The sequence below is a fragment of the Diadema antillarum genome, unplaced genomic scaffold (assembly GCF_040938485.1).
Source record: "Diadema antillarum isolate AM-2024a unplaced genomic scaffold, OU_Dant_1.0 seq00000682_RagTag, whole genome shotgun sequence".
NCBI classification, from domain to species: domain Eukaryota; kingdom Metazoa; phylum Echinodermata; class Echinoidea; order Diadematoida; family Diadematidae; genus Diadema; species Diadema antillarum.
The window spans coordinates 1710495-1728379 of record NW_027271587.1 but is presented as its reverse complement, the minus strand read 5'-3'; positions in this window follow the sequence as shown (position 1 = coordinate 1728379).

The following is a 17885-nucleotide window of genomic DNA, read 5'->3' as shown; positions in this document are numbered from 1 at the left end:
GATAGAGGTATAGATAAACCAATATAATGGAATATATTGGAATGCATGTTATACAGAAAAAAAAATGCAATAGCGAGTTTTCGAGTAAATAGACTACTCCGTAAAATATTCACTGAGGAAATTTCCGACAGAGCTAGAAAGGGCAAAGGAAGTCGAAAGTGAGCGTTTAATAACGCAAAAAAAAAAAAATCGTCATCGAATATTTCCTATGCATGATACGTACCATCCTTGTGAATGCAATGAAGCAAGCTGAACAATTCATAAAGAGCAAGATACAAATTATTCAAGTTATTAAGAGATATGGGGAACAACCAAAAGAAAAAGAACTAAACACCTGGATAAATCTTATAATTCTCTTTCCGCATTAAGCACGAAAGGATAAGGACACAAAGGGTGTTTTCTTTTATCGGCATATGAACACGCCTCTGTATGACAGGCACTAGGAATGATCTGATGAACTTTGAACCGTTATTTTCTCAAGTTCTGAAGGCATTAATTGTGTACAGTCAATACGATCGTAATGGGTACTCTTTGACGTTACATGTAATTCTGTCGAGTGGATTATCACATTTATCAATATAAACTAATTTGTTGCGTAAAACAAAAGTATGCATTTCTTCCTTAATGGACAGTCGTGTGATTTAAAGATATAAAGAATAACGACGAAAAGAATAACGACGCCATTCATAAAAACTTGAACATTTTACAGTGGACAATATCACACACAGACACTCATGCTTATAATATATATTTGAATTTGAAGCATTAATGAATATGTCTGTCTGTCGGTCTACCATACACTGTCTCCAGAGAAATCTCCTGGAAAGGTTTGCTTGTTTCGTTTGGGAGTCGCCGTCGAGAGACGACTGGCTAATACATGCACATAAATGCATGATATGAAAGCGTTTAAGGTGGCGTCCTTCGGGGAAAAATAAGAGGTGGTCTCGGGGCTATTATGGTGACATTTTTGGTGGTGTAAAGCCGTTGTAAGAGTAAATTAGATGTTCCTGTAAGGGTCCTCTACGTGTCGAACGGATGAGTGAAAACCCGCCTGAGGTATCGGGCCAGTTAGAATTTCAATTAGCGGAGCGGTGAGGACGGCAAGTGCACGAGAATCAGTGCCGCCCTCATTGTCATCTAATAAAGATGTTTGAAATGGTATATTCTAAAGATCCACTATATCATTTTCAATTTTACCATTATCAGACCTGCGCACTGAAGAACACACACACACAAAGTTATTACTATAATGACATCATAATAAATGCTATAAACAATGACAGTAATCTCACTGTTGACATGAATTGGTGTGATGGCGTGTCTTTGATATTTTGGAGCGTGAAAAGAATTCATTCTTAAAGGTGAGTGAAGAGTCTGTCATAATAATGTGGAATGCACAATGTTATTGTAGATCTTGTCCGTAGTGCTTGGTCATCGGTAGATGTCTCATGTCATACTTGTTTTGATGTGATAAGCGACAACTTTTGTTTGACTTTCTTTGTTTAATGTTTCTTTTATGTTTGTTTCTTTGTCTGTTGATTTTTTTTTTTGCTAACAGCTCACGAGGTCAAAGATTATCATTGTCTCGAATTATCTTTATTCAATTATCTCTGTTAAACTAGGTCACGAATCGTCAGGACATGTGATGGCGCAATCATTAAAAAATGATAATAATGGTAGGTCAGATACGGAAGTCACAGTGAGAAAATAATGACAGGTGAAAAATAGAGAGATAATCAATATAGTTAGATAGGGTTACGGGGAGATAAACCATTGTGTGATTAAAGTGAGATGGCTATGGGATATTGTCTGATGGGCGTCACAGTACGGTGCAGTGTGTGTGTGTGTGTGTGTGTGTGTGTGTGTGTGTGTGTGTGTGTGTGTGTGTGTGTGTGTGTGTGTGTGTGCATCTACACACAGCCGTTCATAACCAAGATTAGATTCCGAAAAAATGACTATAAATGGCAAATTTGTTTCCTAGCATTCTTCAATTAATCGGCCACAAATGTTCTTGTCTAGGGCTACTTATCACTGGAGACCAGTCCTAAAAAGGTCTGCGACCACTTGGTAACCAGTTTCATACCTTTTCAAGACCAACCTATGCAGCATCGCAATTATCTCGCCTCCCCAAATCAGTTGGCGACAGGTCACTAAACACTGATATAGAACCATTTGCCGACCTCGGAAAAAAACCAAATGTGTGACCGGGGCTTAACCACACCTCCCTCGCCTGCAACCACTTCAGCCGCCAACGGTGACACGACATTTGCTCCTGTCTGATTTTCTCCAAGGACTTAGGGTTAAGGTTAGGGCTGTGATAGGATTTCAGGTTTAGTTTGATGTGAGGATGAGGCTTAGGGTTATGTTAGTGGTTTGAAATTATATTTGGCTTTGACAGAGTGCAGATATTTCATGGGAGCAATTGTCGCAAGACACTGCAAGAGCAAATGTCACGGAACCGCCACCAACACCCCACATATTCAAATCCACGAAGCCCGTGGTCACACATGAGCGAAGACCGGCGACCGATTATTTTACGACCTCTAAAATCACTGGTCGGCAGTTGGTTGGTTGTCACAGCAGGGGAGATTGAATTCCCATCCCTTGTCAAAGTTTTGTTTTCATTTGCTTTTTTTTAAGTTGGTAAATGTTGTCAACAAAGGGTGTCGGGGGACAGGGAGTTTTCGATACAGCATTGAAAACCTCATGCCAGCCAAACTAGTCGACCCTAGCGAATGGTCACACATGCGCGAAAGCTGGTTGCCGAACTCGCCGAACAATCGGCAACCAGAATTCTTGATCAGCGACTGATTGTCGACCGGTTACCGAGCAATTGCCCTTCGGTTGGTGACCGTTTGACGACCGGAAAGTTGGAGACGGTTTATAGCGAACTTTTTCAGAACAGCAACAACAACATCAACAACAAAAAGACCGATGATGAATAGGTTGATAGGCAACTGCTCAGAGAATGGTTTTAGAATGGTTGCCAATTGGTCGGCAACTTGTCTGCGACGTTATGAAGGCACCTAGAAATTAGCAGCCAATTGTGCTGATTTTCGTGTGGGGCCCGGCAACAATTGCTACCGGATTGCAAATGCGTAGGACTGCTCAGAAGACCTACTATCTGTCAACGCATGAGGAGTCAACATGGTTCTACCAGGACGAATTCGGACCACAGAATTTCTGTTTGCCCATCAGGAGAAAGAAGAGGAATGTCGTAAATGTTGTACAGATCGCTTTTTATGGTCAGGAAACGGTATATGACTGAATGAGAACTGCACGATGTACTTAAAGAATTGGACGCAATCAATGGAGGAAAAAAGAATCTTGATAGTAATTCTTATACCTGTACATGTAATTTGGTCGGCGACCACTTAGCAAATGGTCGGCTATCCGTCTTTTGGTCGGCAATTGAATATTCATGCCATGGGCCAGAAATCACTGAAGGTCAATCCTAGAAGATATCGACTCGTTTGGTCTACAACAAACGTTTAACTACCTTGGAATACGTACCCTTTGACAACCAAACCTAACTGGTGACGACTTTAGACGTCTCAATCGAAAATTTCCATGGGATAAAAACACTGCTGACGACCATTTGCAGTCTTGCAACAACAAAAAACAAAACAAAACAAAACAAAACAAACAAACAAACAAACAAAACAAAACAAATCACGACTTGTGACCAGGAAGGTGGACATTCAACCTCCCTCTGTGACAACCAACTGCTGATCAGCGATTTCAGGGGTCGCAGAATGGTCGGTGACCGGTCTTCGCTTATGCATCTCACCTGCATGGTACATGTAGTACCTACTTACAGCCAGAAGCTCTCACGCACACCAAAACACATACACTCGCCGACGCCGTGCGCCGACGACTGATAAATTATTCACAATATTATGCAAACATTGAAATAAAAACCACTATGCAAACATCATATACACTTACACAAATTAATATAAACTATTCTATCATTGACCAGGCTGCCAAAGAGTTGTGGGGGCGAAAACACAATCATTCAACCCTTTACCCTTCATATGCAATGGCTTCTGGTCAGAAAGATGTGTTGGATGTTTTCGTTCACTTGGTATAAGACTAGGATATGTTTTAGGTGTGTTTGTGAAAGTGCATTTTTGTATGAGTGTGTAACTGTGTGCATTGTGCGTGCGTGTGTGTGTGTTTGTGTGTGTGTGTGTGTGTGTGTGTGATTATTTTTTGTTTGTTTTTTTTCTTCTTCCTTAACTGCTGCTGGTGACTGGGGGATAAAGAACAAAGAACAAAAATGATATGTATTTGCTACAGGTGATAAAAAGCCAATAAGAAAGCTAAAGATTAGAAGAGATTCAAGCATGCATGATGAGCAGCTTCAGGTTCTATCCGCTCCCCCCCCCCCCCCCTTGTGTATTGCCTTGCATTGAGTTGGAAAATCGGAGTGGATGCTCCCATTTTCACAAAAAAAAGATAGCGTCTTATTTTTGTTTTGTTGCTTCAGGGTTTTTTTTTTTTTTTTTTTGGGGGGGGGGGGGGTCGCGAACGCCTTCCTTTTTTTTCATCGACAAAGATTTTCGGGATTGTTCTGTAGAGGAGCCATACATTTTCTCTGTGGAAATGCCTGTTGTTCTTGTTTAATAGGTGGAATAATTGGCCTCTCGCAAATAATGTTATTATGTAAGAACATATCAAAGATTCGAAAATATAACTTCACTAAGGGTAAGACTGCTTCGAATAAAAGCCAAAAATGCAACCGAAGGAACCTTCCAAAGCAGAAAGAAGCGTTAAAAATATCGTTTAGAATATCCACAGTATATACATGTTTATCGATGTCTTTCAGTACTCTCAAAAAGTGGCCTTAGGTTCTTTCAAATCAATCAATTTGCATTATTCATAATCATTGCTACCTAAGCAATTTATTTCGTAACTTTTTGCATTTAGATATGTATATATATGTCACGTTTATTGATTGTTCACTCTGGGATCACAATGAGTGAACACATCCACGGAATATACCACTCTTACAGAGGTGTTACTTGAACAATCTAATTCTTTCAGCTTCATGCAGATAGGAGTTGCTCGTTCCATACGATGTTTACTTAGAGGAGATACAGAAATGCTTGGACTTATTAGCACCCAACACATATCACTCCGTGATAAAGTGTAGCAGTCATGGAAGGAAAATGCGATAAATGAGAATAAAGCTGTCCTTTGTCCATTGTGTTACAGTAACCTAGGTCTAATAAAATGTAAAGACAAAACGCTGCATAGCACATATTATGGAAAAAGGCCAAAGTAAACAAGAGACTACAAAGTCCGTTGCAAAGGACAATGGTCGAGGCACATTTTGTCATCTGATGAGTAAAGTCATGTGCATGCATTTTAGGAGGATGTCTCGGCTACCTAATAATATTTGCTATGCTCATTATTTCTTGTTCGTCTTCTTGTTCTTCCTCTCCATCTTCTTCTTATCTTCCTGTTATTTTGTCTAGTTACTGGAAGAGAACATAACAAGATATTCGCGACAGAAATTAGGCTTTGATGTCAACAGAGGTGAAAGACCATTCGAAATGTATTCCACCATCATGAGACATGAAAACAATAGATCCCCGTTACGTTATCAGTGGAAGTGCTTTTATTTGGTGGAGGGATTTTCTGGGTATACTGAAGCACACTGTTCACCTCCAAGTATTGCAGGATCTTAAACAGCACGCCCCTCTCCCTCACCACTATCAACATAGATGAATCATCCGTGGTTTCCAATGGAACTAGAATAACATCTCTCGAGAAAAGTTGTCATCTTATCAACCACGCTAGAAAGCAGCGATTTTTATTGGTTCTCTGATAATTCCTATACTTGAAACACATTTTCTCCTTTTTTTTTAATTCAACTGAGCATTATTGTCAAGCATATACTTCAGAAACTTTTGCAGCGCAAAAGAATATATGTACATAGGTTGCGCTTTGTTAAATGAATTCTATAAGAAATATTAAAATGCATTTTTGAAAAATAGGGGATTGAGATCGTGGAATAAACATTATGTATGCAGAAGATTTCTATGTCGGCATAAAAAGCATGCTCACCTTAAAATAAGCAGAAATGCATGCAAAATATATTCAAACTGAGAATGAAAATAGTATTACTGTACACCAGTTGTTTTTACAGATATAGACGGCAAGCATGTGAAGACTTTTTTCTTTTTTGCTTCAATGGGCGATAAACACTGCGATTTTATTTGTTACTTGAAAATCAGTCGTGTAATGATCAATATCAATTATGATAGATATGGTAATTATGATACAAACCAGACAGTGATAACTGTGATACAAACCAGAGTTTCTTAATGCTTGTTGCCACAGTATTAACTGAACATCCAAGATAGTGTAAGGCTTCCATTGCAGCATTGAGGAATCGAATCTACTAGATTATTACTATCTTTCACATCTTAAGGGAACACTGTAGATGTTGACTATTGCCCATGAAAAACAGATACCTGTTGTCTTGATTAATTGGAAGCTCTCTTGCTCCTACATTCCTAAATATATCCATAGGGCAAATGCTTTTCAACGCAAAATACACGTATTTCTCAGCAATAACATTTATATGGAGGGCTCATGACGATAGATTGAAATAAATCCCAGGTCTAATGTGTGCGATTAAAAATTTGGACCAAGCATTTTAACTGCGACGAGTATATCTGTCTTTTAGACACTTTTGGGAGACTCTCTAATCTTACGCGATTCATCAGCGGTAATAATGATGATCACTCACTCTTGTTGAGTGGGGAAAGATTTCTTTTCTTTTTTTTTAAAGAGAAATTGCCCAATGAATCTGATTGTGACTTTGGCAATTAACATTCATATCTTATAGTCCATAGAGAAAAGTTAGGTTTTTTTCTCTCTTTTTTTTTCATTCTTCCTGTACCCAAATATCACACCCGAATTTAAACACCAGCTGATAATTAAAAAAAAAAGTTGCAAAAGTTCATGCAAACGCGATCAATGGTATAGGTTACAGATTTGAAAAATAGTTACCGTTTACTATCGTCCGTCAATTTTCATTCGAATGTCAAAAAGGACTCCAGTAAAGCGACATAAAATGAACTGCGTTAAATGATTTGTCATATCCTTCAGAAACATCAAGATTACTGACCTCCATCCATTGGGTTTCGGACCTCCAAATGGATGCCAGTTGTTGCATCTATATATCAAAGAACGTAAAGAATATAAGAATACTCGATAATGTATCTTATGAACGTTTAAAGCTATCTTTGCCAGCTGGTCAAAGCTGCATGGTTGGTTGTCGGCACCAGAATCCGCTGAGTTTGATTCACATCACCATAGCAACAATTCCTTCTCTGTGATGAGTTACTACTTCAAGACAAGACTTATAGGACTACTTAAGTGGAGGTATAGACACATCCTTATCTTTAATACCCCATTTTTATATGTAAGTCACAGCGATGCGGTGCTGGTCAACGACCCTCCTTTGCCTCAGAGAAGCCTGTCTCCGCGCATTTCACCTCCTCCCAAATAATAGCCACCTCCACCCACGCTCTGCGATCCAGTCAGTCGTTGATATACACAGCTTTCGAGAAGTTGACGAGACTGTTTGGATGATGTACGCCAGAGCTGTATCAACACTTACGCCCGAAAACCTAATTACTCGTCGAGAAATCAGACTGTAATTTTATTAGGAGGGAACTCAAGTCGCGAAGGGTGTGAAGCCGGCTGCCAGTGGGATGCCCGAGGCGGAGGCGGAGAGGTTCTCCCGCGCTCGGACTCGAGGCAATCCAGCGACGGGTTTCGCGTTTCTCTGTTTACAGAACCCGATAGTCCCAGAAAGAAAGGGAATTTTGCAGAGTCTGACGATTGCTTACACACTTGATGTCATGTTGATGCGAGTGCCCTTTCTAGTGTGTTTCCTCCTTCTGCACTGAAAGTAAGCTTTTTCTCAGACTAGTTATTAACTTCTCTCAATATCTTTGCCCAGTGGGAAAAAGTGTGAAGTGATCGAGCATGATTCCACATACTGGATACTTAAATATTATACTTAAATATTTCACGATTTCTTCTTGAATCAATAAAAGTGGCATGACAAAGGAAGGCACAAAAAAAAAATGATACGTAAAATTTACCCTTCACTTTATCGAAATGTTCTCCTATAAGGAATGTATATCTGGGGAAACAAATACAGCGGTTGCGTGACCACGATGAATGGACTGTTGTCACTAAAATCTTACGGTTTTTGATGAAAATCAGGCTATTTCTCTGTACTTGCTCGATAATCACGGTTATGGCGATACACCAGGAGTTTTCCGTTGTCACATAAGACGATGTTGCAGTTGTTGGTGATGCTCATTGATGGCTGCAGGAGTTGCGTTGGCGCTTCCTCCTGGAAAACATCCTCCTCCAAGACCTCACCGGAGGGTCGCATCACCATCATATTCCTCCGTGTCTCATCGTCGCTCCTGCAATACGCGACGTACAAAAGGTCTTCTGTGGGGTGCGCCACACACGCTGCCCATGACCAGTCTGATTTGACGATGGAATGGACCACGACCCCATCACGAATAACGTTAAACTTTGCAACCCCAGATTTGATGACGATGTGGCCGGAGGTAGTTACTGCGATGGCCTCGATCTTGCAGTCGACACTGAAAGACGACACAATTTTGCCTTCCTCCGGATTGATGATGAAGATCTTTCCATCCCTGACGCCATAAACTACCCGTCCGCTTCGGTCTACTGTAATGTGGTACATGTGGGTGGACGGGCGGTGGGTAAGCGAGATGGTTTTCAGATGGATACCTTGGGTGGTACAGATGTGGAGCAAACCTGACCTGGAGTCACAGTACGCCATTCTGTTAGACTCCAGAGTGACGCAGTAGAAGACATCACCCTTGAGCTGACCCGCAAAAGCTTCATGCGTGGCTCCATCCCTCAGGTTGGTCATAAAGAGCTCCTCGGACCAGAGGTCTCGAATCATCACACGTTCCCCAAGAGTGCACCCCATGAGGAATGGCAGTGACACTGGAGGGCGGACGGTAAAAGTGTTCACGAGCGCCCATGTTGGCAGCGGCTCAAGGGGCTGATCCTCTTTCGGGGGCGACTGTTGTTCCTCTCCTCCTCGTTCACTGGTGAATGCGGGTACAGCCTCAGGACCTACCCTGGTATACTTTTGTTTGTAGTGCTTCATCGCAAGACTCGCCTTGCGTTTCTTAGCACCGCTGGGCGTGGGACACATCTGCATGGAGTCCATCATCATGTATAACATCACAAATTGCAATATAGCAATCGTTTATTTAGCTCTACAGAGCATTGCAGGCATGTTTAGGAAATACATGTCACATGCTTGATATCAACATTGAGCCGTCACTAAGTCATGCCCTACACGAAGTGCCAGTATATGTCAGTGGGACATGATACTTAACAACAATGATTGTGTTGAAGGTGTTGCTTTACACCCCCATTTATGGGACCTTTAGACCCGCGATTAGACTGCAAACATCTTTATCGCTTTTATCGCACTGATATGAATGTGATCTCCATTGACGTGGGTCGAGGAAAGCACCAGTACCGTGTCGGTGTGTACAAAGGTCTCCGGTATGGGTCCTCCTAAATATTACCGAGCCGCGAGCTTAAAGGACAAGTTCACCTTCATAAACATAAGGATTGAGAAAATGCAACAATATTAGTAGAACACATCAGTGAAAGTCTGAGGAAAATTGGACAATCGATGCAAAAGTTATGAATTTTTTAAATTTTTGTGTTGGAACCGCTGGATGAGGAGACTACTACAGCTTGTGAGTCATATGCGTACAACAGTATAAAGAAACTATAAAAGAAAATTCAACATATTTTCACTTTTTTTCGCATAATAAAAGAGCAATTGACTTGCCTCTTTGTAAAGGCAGGGGGAATAATATTACCCATAACATTTGTCGGTAACGAGTCAGGGGAATGTGTACTTTTTTCAAAAGATGGAATTTTGTGAAATTCTCTTTATATTTTCCTTATATTGCTGTACGCATGTGACATCTAAGTTATTCATACACTGCAGTAGTCTTCTCATCCAGCGGGTACTGCACAAAAACTTCAAAAATTCATAACTTTTGAACGGATTGTCTGATTTTCCTCAAATTTTCAATGATGTGTTCTACTAATATTGCTACATTCTCTCAATCCTTATGTTTATGAAGGTGAACTTGTCCTTTAATCATGTTAAAAGGAATATCTTGTGTGTGTGTGTGTGTGTTTGTTTTTGTGTTTGTTTTGGCGAAATTTTATATCAAAAAGGCAAGAGTTAAGTGCATCATGCATAATCATAAACAACGGGAAACACGACAGACTTTCATGATGCTTCAATACCCCCCCCCCCCCAACAAAAAAAGCAACGAAAAGTTGTTCCCTACATATCAACGAACGCTCTTCAAAACGGAGTAATCATTATATCAACACTAAGATGTTCCTATCCTAGTTATTTAAAAGATAAGTGTCATGACACAGCTGTATGTCACAAGGTGAAAGAAAGAATTCAAACGCCTGGCAAATGCCTCGTATGTAACTGGGAAGAGGGAAGAAATGGTAGCACAAATTTCCTCTCTTCGACAACATGAAGGAAATTACATGTATATATGTATACGTGTAGAAGCAGCATATTATTCAGTGATTATTATCAAACAAGCTACACCGATTGAATCAATGTAGAAACGGTCGCATGGCAGCATTTACTGCTCTCGTTTAGTTTCCCTATACTTACATTGTTTGGATAAAGTACTTTGCATTCGTTGTTGTGACATCTTCATAGATAATAAAAAAGTGTAGCTAATTACGAATGTGAGGTTGATAACTACGATTGGCAAGCTTCATTGGAGGTCAAAACTGGAAATTCAGAGAGAGGGAAAGATAGGATGATTTGGTGTAAGACAATACCATTAAGAAAAATACGCTAGGATTTCGGAGTGAGTCACAGTTCCCGACTGTATTTGGCCTTTATTTTTGTTCTGTAACTTATACCATATGCCTGGGCTATTGACATATTGGCTGAGAAAAACAACATTGTGAATGGAAGCAGTCAAACAGACTCACCTAGTGAACCCTTTGAAACCCAGTAAAACTCGAAGAAATTCGATCAAATCCGAGGGAAATATTGGACCGGGCATTTAGCGACATTAATATAAGTTAATCAACAAACATTGGTCGTGATATATATCAGATAATTGCCCTAGCAGTCATGATTTATAGTCTTGACGTTGTGTGCACAGCACTCCTCACTTTTCTTCTTCTTCTTTTTTTTTTTTTTGTTCTGACTTTACATCTCTGTTTGTTTGGGCATGTTTTTGTTTTGTTGTTGCAATAGCCATCAAAGTGCTATCCTTTACGTAAAAACGTCGGTATGACACAGGAATGAATGAACATATTCTTTTTTTTAATCATATGCCAAATCTTATCAAAATATTTGCAAGAGTGCTTATATCTGAATTCATGTTTGGAATGCCACAGGATGATCCCCCGCGGTGTCACTTCCATGAAAGTCACGAAGTGAAGATGGTATGGTTGTGTTGTTGTTGTTGTTGTTGTGGTGGTTGTTGTTGTTGTTGTTGTTTTAAAGAAAAAAGGAAGAGAGAAAAATTGGGGGCCTAAAAAAAATGGGGTATGGATTCCTAGCTGGATTCTCTTTTCGGTGACTTCTTCGTTTCATTTCAACCAAGTTCAGAGATATAGTTACAAAACACTGGAAAATGTTGTTAATCTGTTGAAAAGTTCGTAACAGAGGCGTTTTTTGTATGTGGTCGTAGCTGGATACCCCAAGAAAGATTAGTAGACCTTGGTGCTGGAGTATGTAGACAAAGTAGCTGCAATGTACCTAATGGGACAGATTAAGACTGCTATCACGGTGCAATGTGTACAAACAATGATTATGTCCTGCAGTTCTTGATAAAAAATACATTTGTGCAGGCCGGGGATCAGTTTGTTTGTTCGTGGAAGTACACAAATATTTTCATGATGCTGTGTTCCAGATCGACTGGGGGTAACCTACACAAAGGTAAGTTGACTTTAGATTAGCACAATAGTGCCGTTGATGGCAGTGTTTAATGACGTACCAATGACGCCACAACACACGGAGCCCGCCCACCGAACTAAAACATATAGTGGAATGCGTGTTCACCCAGGAAATACGCAGCCACCAAAACTTGCTACCACCGCCATTTTGTTCGGTCAATTTTTCCTTATATGGAGTGCGGGCTGTGTCTCCGAAGCGCAAGACCATTGTCATGTACAAACGTGCATTGTTACGTCATAATCACTAGCCACTGGACGGCGTACTCTTGCTTGCGCGCGTACCAGTGGCCCAGTCTGACCGCGCCTAAGCGTGCACTCCATATAAGGAAAATTTGACCGAACAAGGTGGCGACGCAACACGGTAATTTGGCTGCACGGTCTCGTGTATGTTGGGAATAGGAACAAGCATTCCACTATGTTTTAGTTCGGTGAGCCCGCCAGGTGACATGAGGAGAAAAAAAAAAATCTCCATGGATTATTGCGTTCCCTCGCAATAATATTGCGTTCCCTCGCAATATTATTGCGTTCCCACGCAATATTACTGCGTTCCCTCGCAATAATATTGCGTTCCCTCGCAATTATTATTAGGAGGGAACGCAATAATTATTGCGAGGGAACGCAATAATTATTGCGAGGGAACGCAATAATAATTGCGAGGGAACGCAATAATATTGCGAAGAACGCAATATTATTGCGAGGGAACGCAATAATATTGCGAGGGAACGCAATAATCCATGGAGATTTTTTTTTTCCTCATGTCACCTGACGGGCTCTGTAACAACACAACCAGGAATTTTTGTACAACCAGAATGTTTAACCTCAGCAGTCTTAAGATGGTTAGCTGCTGAAAGAAATTCCCTTCCCTGAAAGCTATAAGCTCGGAAATCAGTATTATGTATTCAACCCATAGCTGTACAATATTTGGCGCAAGGATTTATCTTGTAACAGTACCGATGTATTTCATGGAATGTCTTTTGCATGATCCTATACTCTGGCGATTTACGTAGCCGGAAAAGACTTACGGTTTGCTCGCAAATTCCAGTAAGATTCAACTTAATGATTACGTTTTAGGTGGTTCGGGGAAACAAGACTTTGACCCGCTTCTATAGGTCTACAGGGTAGGTAAATCGGGTTGTGAACAGACCCAGTTATATGGCGCCTGATATCCAAACATCATGAAAGTATATTCACAAAACAACAGTTCAATTTCATTGATTTGCAATAATTTTTCAATACATTAGTAAATGCAGAATGTATGATTGATAATGGATTACATGAAAATATAAAAAAGTGGATCTTATTACAGATTTGTCTTTCATTGCATAATACATGCAAATATATAGTCACATGAACTACTTCGAAGTGCCCATTAATCGTCGTTGTCATGACTATCATTTTTTATTTTATTTTATTTCATTTATTTTTCATTTCCAACGAAATTATATCAAATCACAACCACAACATGAAAATAGGAATACAAGATATTTCACTTAGGCCTATTTACATTTGTAAGTGAATCGCTTGAAAACAAGTCTTTGATTTATGTTGTATCAAAGTAACAATGGATATTAATAGGTTTAAGCTGTTTGATATGGAAAGGGCTGCTGAAAAGCTTTTTAGCTTGCATATAATACAGTCCCCTCAACAATAACAACACCAGCAACAACAAAAATCTTGTAGCAGCCTGACTTGAAAGAACAAACAAACAAACAAACATACAAACAAACTGGAAACAAAAAAGTGCGTCCTGAATGTGCCCATAATAGAAAATAGTGAACGATATAAACGGGGAGGGGAAAATAGAAAAGACAGAGACAGTATATTTGGATTATAAACCTTTAAAAAAGGAAAAAACAAGACATGACATTAGCTGACATGACAAAAAAAGGTCCACGATCTTCGCAGCCCATTCACTGCTCGGGGCCAGTGAGAAATACTAGTAGGCGATTTGTGTATGAAAAGGAATACATTACATACAATTTTAATAAACGTGTTTCAACTATGATGAGTGTCAGACGCGATTACAAACAATGGCTCAAAATGATTTTCTCTGGGTGCATTTTTTTTTTTCATTTCATCTATTTATTGTTTGTTTTTGTTTTATTTTGTTTTTGTCTAGGGAATTCCTGAACATAGGACCGCTATAGAGACATAAGCTGGTTTTGTTAGAAAAAAGGTCAAACGTATCATAAAAAAAAAACACATGTGGATAAATTGTAATGCATAATCTATACATAAATTGACCCAATCGAAATAAGTATAAATCATTTATCTGAGGCATTTTGTTTTCAGATAATGGTACGTGTCAGTGTGTGATCTGGGAGGATTTGTAGATGATTTACTATTGTTATTATCATTGTCGTCATCATCATCATCATCATCATCATCATCTTCATCATTATCATCATCATCATCACCATCATCATCATTTTGTCACTGCTATAGTGCAGTTACCAATGCCATAACAATGGTCATAGATATATTTGCAACTTTGACAGTTGCAAACATCGCGGCATTGAAATACGTTGAAAACAAGTAACCAAAATCGCTTGCGGCGTAGATATTTTTTAATAATATATCTCTGTATGACGCGAAGCGAATAATCTCTTGGTCATGTGCGTGTTGAATGCAACTGATAGGTAAGCAGAGATGGAGTCTGTTCGGCAGTGTCCCACAGAATGCCGATCTCTCTTCTCTCCCGTGTGATTCGAAGTAGGTCTGCCGATGATATTTTTCCGGACTAAGGAGCCTGGCTAGCCCGCGGCATTAATCCATTAGACGACTCCCACACCTGCCTGATACCTTCAAACTAATGTTTTCCTGTCAAAGCAAGTCCAGTATTCATCGCCGTAATCCAGTCCAACCTCCGCCTTTCTTTCCTGTTGCCTCTCCAACCTGTGATTCTCTCTCCTTCATCTTTCTTATAGTAAGATTATATCCATTCATTCATTCACTCATTTATTCAGCTTTCTCTCTGTCGATGTACCTCTCTTTGTCATTTTCTAAAGTCACATTTGCTAGTTATCTGTCTCTCTGTCTGTTTATCAGCATTCAATCCTTTCCTCAGTTATCCACCTATTCACTTAATGTTTATGAAATGTTTAATCCATCTTTAATGTGATTGTGGGAAACTCTGTGGTTGTTGTTGTAACCATTTCACATTTTGAATAAAACAAGGATTGCCACACATGAGTAATACGCTATAAAAGGAAACATTTTTTGTGTATGTGTATATGGACATCTTTATGGATACATATACATACGAATATACACATGTGCGTGTGTGCGTGTGTGTGTATATATAGGCCTATGTGTAGTGGTACTTGGGCAGGATATTTGTATCGCACACACGATCTGATCATGGACGTACAGTACCTCCATGATCTGATATACCGAAAATCCATATTGGTAGAGGCAACTACTTGTTGAAGTGCAAGTCTTTTAGCAAGTTTTATCCTGTGTGACTCGTCCTAGAGAGCAGTGCATAACTCATCGTCTAATAAAACACACACGCGCGTGGACACACACACAAACGCAGACACAGACACACATACCCACCCACACGCACACACACACAAGAAATTTTATAGAAATACATTCCTTGTTACAAAAGCCATGCTGCTGGTGGCATTGCAGCCATATAGTCTACAAAATAATGGAGCTACGTAGCTCCATGCTTTACCCTTTTATCAATTTGAGTTCTATGGAATTTTGAGGGGTTTTAAGATGAAATGCCTTTATAACATTGAAAAGGAGAATGCTGGGCAGTGCGTGCTATTTTCATTATTCTAATGTAGCGCTGTTGTTTTATCCACACAGAGTGCATGAACGTGTTCAGGATATGGGTCGTCTTAAAGCAAGTTACGGAAACATGTCGTTTTGAGGTTTGGCATACACATATTACTCATTGTTTAAAGTTATGTACCCTCGTATAATTGCCACCCAGGGGTTGAAATGAATGTCGGCAAAAAGGCACGGAGCTTCGTTGAATCCCTGAGAAATGTGATGTGTCTTTATCAGGTCTCTCCATTGACCCACAAAGCATTACAAACACTGAAATGTACACAAAAATATACAATTATTAAACAAAATCGCGAAAATGTTATCAAAATCAAGTCATATGAGATATCGCATATTTCAAATTAACCGGATTGTTGGTGACAAATCGATTTAAATGCAACCAAAGAAAAATTGGTGGACAAGAGATATTCAACAACGATATAGGAATAGACAGGAAGGAATAACAATGGAAGGCGAGGTGAACATCAAGCGGAAAGCATAAAAAGCAAAACGCCCGTCACATCGGGCACTGATAGGACGCAGGTGAAATGAGGCCCTCCGTCATATCAACTGCTCCTATCCTGGATGCCTTGGAGACAACTTTCATTTGCCATGGCAACAGGTGTCATTAGTATCTATCAGCTTTCCCTATCGCCATCTTCTTCTTTCCTCCCTCCTCCGTTTCTCTGACTCTGTCTTTAGCAGTAATGATTCCTTATTTTGATTGTTTGTAGGTTTGCCCAGAGCATCCACATTGATGGATATTATCATCATCCTCTACCGTCCAAACTTCTCCCAGGAATAATACTTTCCATCTGGCTTGAAAATGGCCTGAAGCTAGACTAGTAATTACAGACACTGAGCCTGTATATGCACACGCGAGAAAATACCAAGGGGATGGTCGTGACTAGTCTGCCAAGGCAGACGTCTTAGTTGTATGGAGTGGGATTTTCTTTTTTGTCTATACATCATCGCAGTATATGACTTTTTTTATTCGATAGCCCCCATTAGAAGTAAATTTTGATACCAGTCAAGAAATGCTACAGTCTATTGTGTTTTAAGAAAACAGATATTATTATGATGAGTTCCGCTGTTGATCACATAGCTTCGTCCAACAAAGAGCAAGCAATCCTAGCAAAAGTTTCGGCATGAAGAAATCTTGCGTATATGTGTTATGTGTTATCCAGTATTATGCCTAGAGTTGATATAAGGACGTATGCAATTTTCCGGGATTTTTTTTCTTTTTTGGCGTTTAAAATCTTTTCTTCTCCTTTATTTTGTTTCGTGTATTTTGCTTTTGCGGGGTTATTACTTTATTTCGTTTTGTGTTTTGCTTCTGTCGGACGGGGTTAATCTCAGCTCTAGATCTCTTTAGCAGGCATCACACACCATTGGTTTATTTTTTTTTTTATTCTTTATATGTTTGCTGATTCATTACCATACACGTAGATGAGGTGATTCGGCTGTCCTCACATTCAGGTCTTTGTCTTGAGACTAACCCCATAATCAAAATTGCGAAAACTGAACTTGTTCGCGGAGGTAGAATAAAAGGACGACCGTGCCGCAGATACGGCGTTTTCATTTCCCGTGGACTAGTGACTATTCCTTCATAATGCCTCCATAAAGTGGGTTTTAGCGGTCACCACTCTAATAAAATAGAACATACCCAGGCGCCTTTTCAAACTCGCGTATTGTTTTACCGTGTTTACCGTGTCTACTGTGTGATTTTTCACATTTCACCATGAATTATAGCATACAAAACCGAACACAGACAAGGTTGGCACATCTAAAGTTGCTGTTACAGCCCGAGCAAAAATTAGAATGAAGTAGAAGCTAGACAGAAGAAGATAATTAAAAGAAGTGGATCACGAATGTACAAACACAACAAATTAGTTTCCAGCTTTTGAAAGAGTCTATGAAACCTAGAGTGAGGTCGATATAATTGAAAAAAAAATGCACATAGGGCTTTGTGAAGTTATGGCGAATATCTTTCCATTATGATTGATGTGAATATACTTGTATATAAACGTACATAATTTTGATATGCA